The sequence below is a fragment of the Saimiri boliviensis genome, chromosome 11, assembly GCF_048565385.1.
Source record: "Saimiri boliviensis isolate mSaiBol1 chromosome 11, mSaiBol1.pri, whole genome shotgun sequence".
Taxonomy (NCBI): domain Eukaryota; kingdom Metazoa; phylum Chordata; class Mammalia; order Primates; family Cebidae; genus Saimiri; species Saimiri boliviensis.
In genome coordinates, this window is record NC_133459.1 from 10,434,338 (window position 1) to 10,447,249 (window position 12,912).

The following is a 12,912-nucleotide window of genomic DNA, read 5'->3' on the forward strand; positions in this document are numbered from 1 at the left end:
TAGTAGAGATGGGGTTTTGCCATGTTGGCCAGGCTGGTCTCAAACTCCTGATCTCAGGTGATCCACCCACCTCGACCTCCCAAAGTGCTGGGGTGACAGGCGTGATAGGGTCAGTACTCTGACTCTGTCGCTGGCTGGCTAACCTGCTTGCAGGCTTCTTGCTAGCGATCGCAGGGATGCAGCCACCACCTGCCTCTCTCTCCCTCCCCATCACTTTCCTGGGAAACAGCCAGGCCAGACAGGCTGTGCCGGGCACCCTGGCAGCTCCCAAGCTCCACATTCTCAATCTGTGCCAGGGCCACGGCTGGACTCTGTGTGATGGAGGATTGGCAGGTGGGAAGTCAGCCAATACTCCTTTCAAATGAGCACAGGAGGCACTGTGACCCAGAGGGTGCTGGAGCCCATGAGGATGCCTCGCCCCCGCTTCCCTCCCCACTAGGAATCTAGGTGCTCCCTCCAATCTCATTTGTCTTGAGCACTATCCCTGCCACACTCAGAGCTTGGTGTTAGGGATCCTGATGGTCCCTGATCTCCAGCAGCCACAGTCCACTGGGGGATGTGGGTTACAACAGACATGTTACAATGCAGGTAGGAAGTGCTCTTGTCTCCAAGGAAGCTCTGATGTCCCTGCCTGGAGTCATGGGGGTGGGGGGTTGCTTCACGGAGAAGGTGATATTTGAGTTGGGCCTTGGTGGCTGCTGAAGATTACTCTAGAGGAGGAGGTGAAGAAGAGGACAGGGAGTAGTGAGAACGTGTACTCAGAAGGCTCCTGGGTCAATCCAGGGAGCTGTGGGAAGCGGTGCTGTATGGATTAGCCATGTCTGCCATGGGAGCACTCTGGAAGGGAGGCACCCATCATCTGGTTGCTCAAGTTGCCCTCATTTTATACATGGAGAAAGCCCAGAGAGGGCAAATCATTCGCCCAAGGACGCACAGAGCGAAGGAGAGAAGCCAGAGCTCCTTTCCCAACCCAGGGCTCTTTCCACAATTCCAGAGATTCTGAAACCTGACCATGTGTCAGAATCACCTGCAGGGCCTGTCAAAACACAGACTCCGGGCCCGTCTGATTCAGAGGTGCTGATTCAGAAATCTATATTCCTCTCTTCTGTGTTTCTCTTTTGTCATAGGGCCTTGCTCTGTCGCCCAGTCTAGAGCACAGTGGCACAAACACAGCTCCCTGCAGCCTCAACCTCCTGGGCTCAAGTGATCTTTCCGCCTCAGCCTCCCGAGTAGCTGGAATCACAAGTGCATGTCACCACAGCCAGCTAATTTTTCTTTTCTTTTTTCTTTTTTGTATGGACAGGGTTTTTGCCATGTTGCTGGTCTCAAATTCCTGGCCGTAAGTCATCCTTCCACCTCAGTCTCCCCAAGTGTTGGGATTATAGGTGGGAGCCACGTGCCTGGCCTAGAATTCTGCATTTCTAATAAGCTCCCAGGCGATGCTGCTGCTGAAGGTCTGGGGACCTCACTTTGAGAACTGCTGCTGTACATCAACCTGCTGGGAGTAGATGGCCTTGATTTTCTTTTCTGAAAAATGGGGCTACCGTTTATCCTCCTGAGCATCTAGGGATGTATCAGGGCTTTTGAGGCAAAGTTTGGGGATACGCTCCGTGAAGTTAAAGCAGTGGCCCTCACCTTGGCTCACACCTGATTGACTTTAAAGTCCTGATACCCAGGTGGTAGCTCAGACCAATGAAATCAGAATCTCTGGGGGTACATCAAGGCATCAGTGTTTTCTAAACTGCCCCGGGTGATTCTAACATGCAGCCCAACTTGAGAAACAATGGAGGATCATGTTAAAAATGCAGATTCACATTAAGCAGGTCTGGGAGGGGTCCTGGAGCCTGCAATCTTCACAGATGCCTGTGGGCTAACACTGCTTTGAGAAGCACGGTCCCAGGGGAGAGAAAGAAGCTGCCGGTATCATTGTTGGTGCTTGGCACATTTCAAGATTTTTTTTTAAAAGAGTTGGGGTCTTGCTACTTTGCCCAGGCTGGACTTGAACTCCTGGGCTCAAGTGAGCCTCCCATCTCTAAGTAGCTGAGATTACAGGCACACCCTCCTGTGTGTGGCTCAGGATACTTCAACTAGGCATTACGTGTCTATTCTCATATTGCAAACGCTCCTTCCTGTTCCCAATGTTCCCAACACGCTACCCTGGCTGCAGTATTCCCACCCTCTCTCAGCCCTGACTGGGGGAACTGGGGACCATTCTAAAGCTCACTGCAGGCCCCAAGCTGCTTGTCAGGCAGGAGCCAAACCCACCGTCCGCCACCACTCATTTCCCTCATCTCCATTCTGGTCTTTAGCAAACACTGTCAGATATGATAGATTTTTTGTTTGCAAATCCAGCCTCAAGGCTGGAAAGTGACATCTCCCTTCCTCCTGATGCGTCCTTTGCATCACACTGTCTTTTTTTTTTTTTTTTTTTTTTTTGAGACGGAGTTTCGCTCTTGTTACCCAGGCTGGAGTGCAATGGCGCGATCTCGGCTCACCGCAACCTCCGCCTCCTGGGTTCAGGCAATTCTCCTGTCTCAGCCTCCTGAATAGCTGGGATTACAGGCACGTGCCACCATGCCCAGCTAATTTTTTGTATTTTCAGTAGAGATGGGGTTTCACCATGTTGACCAGGATGGTCTCGATCTCTTGACCTCGTGATCCACCCACCTCGGCCTCCCAAAGTGCTGGGATTACAGGCTTGAGCCACCACGCCCGGCCCCTTCACACTGTCTTTTTGCCCGTGATTCCTCCTTGTCAGTGCCCCCCGCCAAGGTATTTCAGCCAACTCATGCATTCACTGAGCACCTACTACGTGCAGGGAAATGACAGTGTGCTCTGTGACCATGAGCAAGTCTGTTTCACCCCAACTGAGCAACATGTGGGTTGGGACGTTGTTTAATCACCTTGTGTCCCCAGAGCCTACTACAGTAGCTGGCAAGTTAGTGAGTGCTCAACAATACTTTGTAAATAAATGCTGTTGAAGGAAGTCATGACCTCAAAGAGATTTGGTTTCTTTGCCTGTAGAATGGGGAGCAGAGCAAAGGCCTCTTTCATGCGTTTAGTGAGGGATGCCATTATTGGAGAGGGTCCCAAGTCATTGGAAAGTGGAATTAGAATCCATATCTATTACACTCAGGAACCTCCATTCAGGGCAAAAGAGTCCTTTGCCTTCGGAGGCAGAGTGGCTAGGCCAGCAGTATTGCTGGGCCCGGGAGCTGAAGCCAAGCAGGGAGCCCTGTGAACTGATGAGAAACAGAGCCAGTGGTAGCCCCAGCCCTGGCAGAGGAAAGTGACTCAGGAGCCAGGTCAGTCGTTGGCACCTTTGAAGATTGTCTGTGCAGGTGGAAAAGCCAGACCAAGGTAGGAGCTCATTCCTTTTCCTGGACTATCTGCTCAGAAAGGTCAGCCAGCAGGAGCTGGCGATTATGCCAAGCTGGAGGTTGGCATGCTGCGCCCAGTGCTTGGCTCAGAGGAGTGTGGTCTGGGGCAGCCTTCCCTGCTGGCCAAATGCAACCCTGTAGAGGGGCGTCCTCACTGCCCACCTCTCTCTCAGAGCTGTCCTTGTGCGTACCAGCCGTCTGCTTGCAGCAGTCTCTCCTACCGACATTGGCCACAGTGTCCCAGGCCGGCTCAGACCCCATCTCCTCCTTGGATGAGATGTGGCATCTAGAAACACAACCATGAAGGGCTGCAAGTGGGGGCCATGGCCCAGACAAGAAGCTGGGATTACGAATCTCACTGTATCTGGCTCATCCAGGCTAATCTGGAGTCAAGGGCTGGGCCCTGCTGGACTTCCTGGTCCAGGACAAATGTGCCAGCACTAGAGTGGGTACATAAAGGCATGTGGTTCTTCCTTGTCTCCACACTCAAAGCTTTTAGCCCCTCTGCTTGTTCCCTGAGTCAAGGCTCAATCTCTAAGGACTTCCAACTCTGACAGTAAAGAAATTTATGATTCTAACCATCCTTGGCTCTAGGAATCTAAAATTTTATGATTAAAGGATTGTAAGTTTAGTTGCAAGTGACAGAAAATATGTTCTGCCTGGTCTCATAGTTGTAGAAAAGTCCAAAAGTAGAACTAGGACTTCAGGCATAGCTTGATCCAGGAGTTCAAGTCATGCCTCTCTGTCCTTCAGTTCATGGTGACTTTATTCTTGGCATTGATGTTGTGGCATGATGGCTGCTGATAACACAAAGGCTATATCTTCTCAGGTTCCAGTCCTGCAGGAAAAATAGTCTCTTCCCCAGCAATTTCAGAGAAAGTTCACAACTGAGTTCTCATTGGCCCAGATTTGCCATGAGTCTATCCCTGAACCAATCACTGTGGTCAAGGGGATGATGGGATATTCTGATTGGCTTAGGCCTGAGTCATGCGGGCATGCACCCCACCCAAATCACATGGCCTGAGGCAGGAGGGTAGTTCTTTGGAAATTGAGGGGCTGCTATTAGAAGGAAGGTGAACAGATGCAGGAGGGCAAAAATAAAAAGTGCATACTGAAATTCTGAGGCTATAGAGAGCAGTGATCCTATGAGAACGGGACTCAAAGCTCTGAGGGATTCCTAAAATTCATCTCTCAGATTTGGGACAATGGATGGTGCTGGAAGCTGGGAATGAAGGCAGATCTCCTTCACTCTCTGCTCTTCCAGAGTTAAACAGACCACATGCCCCTCACTCTTCCTTTACACCAACTCTTGGGACCTGAGTGTCCTCTTTACCTTCTTTCTCTGTTGTCCTGCAGTCAGCATGGCTAAGTTTCAGATGGGGACAGTGGAGAGTGAGCCACAGACTCTGCAAGTAGTGGCTGCAGGGAAGGGAACTGGGGGGCTCTGTCTAGTGGCTTTGGGGGACAGCCAGCTATCAGCCTGAATCTGTAAGAAAGAAAGTGGAGGCAGAAATGCAGCATAGAAGGTTGAATTATTGGGCTCAATTCTTCACCCTCCGGGAGTAGTATTTCACGTTCACATTATTGCCAAGGCCACGCGGTGAGACGGGTCTGCTTCCTCACCACCTGACTCTGGGCTTGGTCAGGTGTCTTGCTTTGGCCAATGAGATGGTAGCAGGTATAATGAGGGAAGGACCTTGAGATGTGTTGGCGTGAGTTCTGCCTGCCCTCTCGCTCTCCTGCTGTAGCCGAAAAAGGAACCTGACCAGGGTAGCCTTGGCCCCTAACATGACAAGTGGAGCAGACTTGAGCTACCCTACAGCGTGAAGCAGAGCTCGCTGCCAGCGTCTAGGCCTGTGAGCAAAGTATTGGTTACCGTGAAATGCCGCTGAGGTTCAGAACACAGCCTGTTGCAGCAATAGCTGATGAGGAGGATTAGAGGTTCTGCTATGCATCAGCCCAGCCCCGAAAGTGGGACTTTGGGAGCCCGGTAGGATTAGGAGTTGGGAGCTCAGGTTCAGCTGCCCCTGTGAAGCACCACGCGATCATGAGAGAGTCATTCCTCCGTTGTCCCGTCGATAAACTGAGAAGAGTCCAGTCTGACTCCAGCTTCAGACCTGTGAGCCAGGCCCTGGAGTAGAGGGTCCCAGCTCTGCTGCTTATGATCTGTCTCCCCTCCACCCCAGCCCTGGCCTGGGAAGTCACCCCCCTAGAGAGTCATCGTGCACCCTCACACTTAGACAACAGACTCTATATAGAAAACACGTCAGCCTGTGATAAATGCAGAAATAGATGTGTGAAATTGTTCCAGGAGCAAAGAGGAGAGAGAGTTGAAGGCTCTCTGGGGGAAAGAGTGGGGTAGGTCTGGGGGCGGCTTCCCCGCGAAAGGGAGGCTCTGGACCCTAAGGATGAATAATATTCCCACCTATAGGGAAGAAGGGAAGGAGCACTCCAGGCAGAGGGAGTGGTGTGGGGAAGGGCTGAGAGGCAGGAAGGAGCCGGCCCGTTTGAGCAGTGATCAAGCCAGGCGAGTCGGGGCTGCCGGGGGTGTAGACAGGGACTGTCAATTAACGGAGCCAGAGAGATGTCATTGAGGAGGAACAGACCTTGAGTGCCATGTTCAGTGTCAAGACTGTGTCCCGCAGGCAGTGGGGTGGGGTCATGCAGTGCTTGGGGCCACAGACGCTCCCCCAGCGACTGGCAGGAGTGACTGGGGTGTCTTGGGTGTCCTATAAGCCAGGCCCGGCAGGGAACAAGACTTGGATTCGGGGTTTCTACAGGCACCCATGCCCTGCGAAGTGAGCAAGTTTCAAGGGTGGGAAGCCCCAGGGGGCTCAGCTGGAGTTAAGGAGGAGTTTGTTTTTGAAATAAACGATTCGGTGGGAAAGGGCAAGATCCAGCTGAGACAGGTGCAAGAGAAAGCATGAGAGTGGGAAGATGAGCTCACCTGGGTTGTGGCATCAGGGGACACTAGCCGAGCCACAGGCTGACCCACACACCCTCTCCTCCTATTACCTTAAAGACATGAGGCTGCAGCGGGAAACCCTTAGGCCTGGCAATCAGTCAGACCCCGGTTCAAAGGGTTTTGCCATTTACTATCTGTGTGACCTTGGACTCATGACTTAGCCTCACTTTTCGAAATTAACGTGAAGACAAAACAATAATATGGCCGGGCCGGGGGCAGTGGCTTATGTCTGTAACCCCAGTACATTGGGGGACCCAGGCAGACTGATCACTTGAGGTCAGGAGTTCAAGACCAGCCTGGCCAACATGACGAAACTGCATCTTTACTAAAATTACAAATATTAGCCGGGTGTGGTGGTGGGCGCCTATAATCCCCACTACTTGGGAGGCTGAGGCAGGAGAATCACTTGAACCCAGGAGATGGAGGTTGCAGTGAGCTGAGATTGCATCACTGCACTCCAGCCTCGGTGACAGAGTGAGACTCTATCTCAAAATAATAATAATAATAATAATAATAATAATAATAATGATAATACAGCTGTGGCCAGGTGTGGTGGCTCATACCTGTAATCCCAGTGTTTTGGAAAGCTGAGGTGGGAGGATTGCTTGAGCCCAGGAATTTGACGTTGCAGTGAGCTATGATGGCACCACTGTACTCCACCCTGGACCAAAGAGCAAGACTGTCTCTAAAAATGTAATAATGATAATGGCTGACATTCACTGAGCACTTCTTATGTCTGGGCATCGATCTCACCACTTTCCATGCACCCTCTAACTTCTTCGCACAGCATCAAGACGTACGCAATTCTACTAACTCCTTTTACAATGAGGAAACTGAGGCACAGAAAGGTTAGGTGACTTGCCCAAAGTCACACAGCTAGTAAGCGGCAGAGCTGGGATTTGAACCCAGATCATCTGGTTTCCAGGGCTTGTGCTCTGAACTTACATACTCTATATATGCCGGGAACAATTTGCACGTCACATAAAGGGCACATATAAAAAAGTTCAGGTGCGGTGGCTCACGCCTGTAATCCCAGCACTTTGGGAGGCCGAGGCGGGTGAATCACAAGGTCAGGAGATCAAGACCATCCTGGTCAACATGGTGAAACCCCGTCTCTACTAAAAATACAAAAATTAGCTGGGCGTGGTGATGTGTGCCTGTAATCCCAGCTACTGCGGAGGCTGTGGCAGGAGAATTGCTTGAACCCGGGAGGCGGAGGTTGCAGTGAGCCCAGATCCTGCCACTGCACCACTCCAGCCTGGCAACAGAGTGAGACTCCATCAAAAAAAAAAAGAGAAAGCAAGAAAGCAAGAAAGCAAGCAAGAAAGGAGAAAAGAAAAGGAAAGGAAAGGAAAAGAAAAAAAGAAAAATGTAAACTATTACCTTGTTACCTAAATCCTACCGAATATATCTGGCAGAGCAAACAACTCCTGGGAAATGAGTCCTCAGGGGCCTCCATGGGCTGGAGGGAATGTGTTTTCCCAAGTTCTTTAGACCCACAATGAAATGGAGCAGGGCAATGACATTACCTGGGGACAGCTATGTGCCACACAGACACCTCACAACTGCTTTTTGAGGCAGGTGTTGTCTCCATTTTACAGATGAGGAAACTGAGATTCAGAGAGTTGAGGCGACTTGGCCAACATCACCCAGCCAGTAAGCGATGCAGCTATTAATAGACTGAAGTCTGTCTGATCTCAAACTCCACATTCTGAGCCACCTGCTCTGCATGCCCCTTTGATTGCATTAAAAATGGTGGCAACCACGACATCCCTGGGGACAGGGGAAGTCCTCTGCACTTAGGGGCCACATGTGATGGTCTGGTTCCACTTTCCAGAGTCAATATAATAAAGACCAGCGGCTCACTCCTGGCTGTGCATATATGCATCGGGAAGTAGAGGTTCAGAAGGAAGAGAAAATGAAACAGACTAGGGGTGGGGATGGGAAGTAGAGGTTCAGAAGGAAGAGAAAATGAAACAGACTAGGGGTGGGGATGAAATCAGCTTAGAGTTTTAAAGAAAAATCAAAAGAAAGCAAAGCACCTGCCAAAGAACACATCCTAGATCAAAAGCGAATGGATGGCGCCATCTCCGGTCTTTTTGCCCCTTGTGTGATGAAGTGCTAGTCTCCCAAAAAGCAAAGGAGCAGGAGGGTGTGGGATCGAAGTCAGCCGGGCCATACAAACCCTGGCCTCTCTGGCCTATGTTTTCCTCATCTGTGAAAGAGAGATGATTATTCTCCATGGGTTGTTGCGAAGATTAAAGAAGATGGTACAGGCCTTGTCACACAGTAAGTACTCAGTAAATGTTTACTGTCCTCATTATCAAAGCAAGGAATGACTGTAAAGGAAGGAAGGCAGGGAGTTTGGGAGTGTGGGGGAGAGACAGGAGGGAAGACAAGAGAAGAAGAGGAGGAGGGGTGGAGGAGGAGGGGGGAGGAGGAGGCGGGAGGAGGAGGAGGGAGGAGGAGAAAAGGGGAAGGAGGAGGAAGGGGAGGAGGAGAGAAGGAGGAGGGGAGGAGGAGGAGGAAAAGGAGAAGAGGGGAGGGGAGGAGGAGGAGGAAAAGGGGAAGGCGGGGAGGGGAGGAGGAGGAGAGGAGGCCTTGCCGCCAGCCCAGCGACCCAAGCGCAGCCAGATGTGCTGGTCGGGCCTGAGCTGCTCCCCATGTGGCCATTTAGAGCACTCATGCATTCTTTCTGTGCCTGCTGCCAGATGTGGCCCTGGATGCCCGCAAGAACAGCTGTCCTTTGACGTGCCCAGCTCCAAAATGAGAGCACAGGGATGTTGGGAAGGACACAGAAGCTTGGAGGGGTGGCCAAAAGGACAGTCGCTACCATGCTCACCCACCCTGGGCCTTGGTCTCCTCATTTGTGAAACGATAGGCCAGGAGATGACCTGGCATTTTGTGCCAGGTGATGCCGATCCCACGGTGTGTTTGCAGCTAGAGGCCCTGGTCCCTGCATCTTGTCCTGGAGGTATGGGCATGACTTGGCCCTCCTGGGTCCTGGGAACTACCCTGTCCGTTTGCAGGATGGCATGGCTCCTCTGGTTTCCAGGGAAGGATCTCATCAAACAAAGCCATTCTCGAATTGGAATGTGAGCTCTGCTTTAGGAAGTTTCCCTCAGTAGATTGGGCTCAGAGAGAGGCTGTGGCTTCCCTAAGGATGAACAGGGAGATTAGTTCAGCTGTGATTAGACTTAGGGTGAGACCTCAGTGCCACAGTAAGGAGCACTGAGAGTGGGCCCCCAACAGGGACTTAGTTCCATGGGGAGCGGTAGAGTAGAGCAGATAAACAGCATCTACCACATCAGGCAGTGCTGGATTCAAATCCTCTCCATTACTGTGACCCTTACCAAGTCTTTAAACCTCTCTGACTCTCAGTTTTCCCATCTGTAAAATGGGGAGAATAATCTCCTACAGAACTTGAGCTATAGAGTCAAACTGCCTGGGTGGGTTTGACTGGGTTGCTATCAGCTTTAGCAACTTACTACTCTCTGTACCCCAATTTCCTCATCTGGAAATGAGGATGATAAGAGGACTTGCTTTATTGGGTGGTTGTGAGTTTGGATGAAATAATGCATACATAGGGTCTGGCAATCCAGAAGTGCAGCCATTAATTATGATTGTCGCTGATGTTGTTAGTAGCATCCCTTGCTGCACAGAAGGTATTTTAGCTGCTGGGACCCTGATGATCTGCCTACCAGCCCTGCATGTCAGTTCAGGGGTCCTGGCACTGAACGTGCTCCACCCCTGCCCACACTGAAAGTACCTGAATAGGACCTGGCACTGGGGCAGCCCATCAGAGCTGCACAGATTCCTGACTGGGATGATGCCAGAAAAGCTCTTTCTTGCTGTCACTGCCGAGGCCCAGATGGGATTTGGTAGCCAGGGTTAAAGCTGACCTGGCTTCCGGAGCCAGTGGGCCAGCCAGGCTGACTGGGGTGGAGGAAGGCACTGGTCAACTTGTGCCATGAAACCAAATCCAGAGAGACAGAGGAGCAAGGCAGAGTGTGGAGATGGGGCTGGGACTCTGCTGAGTCACAAGGAACCCATACACGGGTAGGTGCACCAGGAACCTTAGGTATTCCTGGGAGGGGGCAGACCTCTACCCTCTAAAGATTTAAGCAGTCCCACTGGGCACTCAAAAGTCAGGTGTGGCCTGGTGTGGTGGCTCATACCTGTACTCCTGGCACTTTGGGAGGCCAAAGTGGGCATTGCTTAAGCCCAGGAGTCTGAGACCAGCCTGGGCAACATGGTGAAACCACGGCTCTACAGAAAAAAAAATTAGCTGGGCATAGTGGCACATGCCTGTAGTCCTAGCAACTCTGGAGGCTAAGATGGGAAAGTCACCTGAGCCCAGGGAGATCGAGGCTGCTGTGAGTCGTGATCACACCACTGCACGCCAGCCTGGGCGACAGAGATCCCATATTAAAAAAAAAAAAAAAAAAAAAAGGCAGTTGTAACTGTTATTCTTGAACCTGGACCTGCTCACCATCACTCACCCTGAGCATCATACTACCTCCAAATACTCAACTCGGTGGCTGAGTTCATGCCCCTCATCCCTTCGCCTCATCACAACCAAAGCCGGTAGCAGCAACTGTCCATGGTTCTGAAACACACCATGGACAAGGCCTGTGCTGGGGACTTTTACTCAGCCTTTCCCAGGAGTTCTGAACAAGATGATGATTTTTATTTTCTGTCTTGATCCAAGACATATGGTTTCTTTTTAACCACTGCAGAAACAACAAATTTGTGACTTTGGCTTAACTATTCCTGTGCCTGCCTTCGCATTCTTTTGGTGATTCCCTCACATTGACCACAGCTACCGTTTACCCCCTTGGAAAATCGGGGATTGAATATTCCCTGTGGCCTCCTATCCAGTCTGAACTCATCCTATCTCCTCATATTCTCTTGGAAGATCACAGTCTGAGGGGCTCTGGAGCACATCTAGCTCATGTACTTGTCTGTCAAATAGAAACAAGAGGCCGAAGATGGAAGGGCACCAAGACCACAGAGCATGTTTCAGCAAATCTGGGATCAGCATCCTGGCCTCCTAACTGCCCATCTGTCTTGTTCCCTATCACCCCACGCTCCTCTGGGGATCAAGAGATCTCCTTCTGGAGCTTTTTCTGGACAGAACATAAGCACAGCCATTTACTCCCAGCTCACTGGGAGCCACTCACTGTACTGCTGTGTGCTTCCACAGAGCATCTCCTGTAATTCTCCTTCATGGGAAGGGGTGGCCACTGCCACTGGTTTACAGGTCAGGACATGAGCTCAGAGATGCAAAAGGCTTTTCCAGAAACCACAAAGCTAGTCTGCGACAGAGCTGGGATTAAAACTGTAACTTTTGGGGTATTTATGATCTCCTCCTTTCAAGCCAGTTCTATCAAGAGGAGCCCTCAGGGTATCTATGTAAAACCCTCAGCCTGGAGGTTACAATCTCTTCCCAACAAAGGGACTGTCTTTGGCTAATGCCACACTGTCCAGATTTTTGGCAGGATCCTTCCCTTCCCTGCCAATGTCTTGGCTCTGCTATGCAAAACGCCCCTTGGGTCTAACCCCTCCATTGACTTTCTCTCTTGAAGAAATCAGCAATATTTAGTCTTCTCCAGATGTTGAGGTCAGAGCAAAGGCCCCTAGAAATGTGGATGGGGGACAAGGGGGCTGTCTTGTTGGAAGAGGATTGTGCAGCAGCGTGAATATTGATGAAGCTGTAATTGGCTCCCTCTCTTAGAGCCTGGGTGTCTGCAGGCCCACGCACTGGGGCTAATTGTTGCAGGCAATTAATAACTTGGACTGTACTCGCTCTGGCACAGGATGCCTGCTCCCTTGAAGGAGGCAGGCAAGGCTGGGAAAGGCATGCTAGGCCTGGCTGTTTGCAGAATTCTGGGGAAGGCAGCAGGGGAGAGCTGCCACCTGTCTAGCCTCTTTTAGGCCCTGTCTGCAGCATCCTTACCCTAAGCCTAGCTCTGTTGGCCTTCTTTAGGCCCTTCTTCAGAGCGCTCTGTCTTCTCTTTAATTATGAGATCCTCTAATGTTTCTCGCTCGCATAAGCTTACACTCACCTCCTGAACAGAGCTTTTTAGGGAGGAAGGGGCTGGGGAGAAGAAGGATGGTGTTTCAGAGAAGCACAGGATGGGAAGCTGGGATACCTGGAGTCCAACCCAAGCTCTTCCACTAACTTTCTATGTGACTTGGAGTCAGAAGTTCATTCACCATGAACTGGAGCAAGCCCCTTGAGCTCTTTTGCATCTATTATGTCACGTGAAGCATAATCAACCCTGAAACTCATGGAAACAGGGATTGATCATCCTATTATCTCTCTACATTATCACTATAACTATATCTAGAGCTAACTATCAAATGGTTACTTATAATAAATCTGTGTTCTACATAGCTGAAAAGATTATTGGCAGTAGTCATTATGACTTCCACTTTGCAGATGAGGAAACTAAGTCTCAGAGAAATGAAGTGACTTGCCCAAGATCGTACTGATAAAAGACACACATAAAAATCAAACCCAGTTTCCTAAACCTAGAGTTCTTTCGAGCACAGACCAGCCTA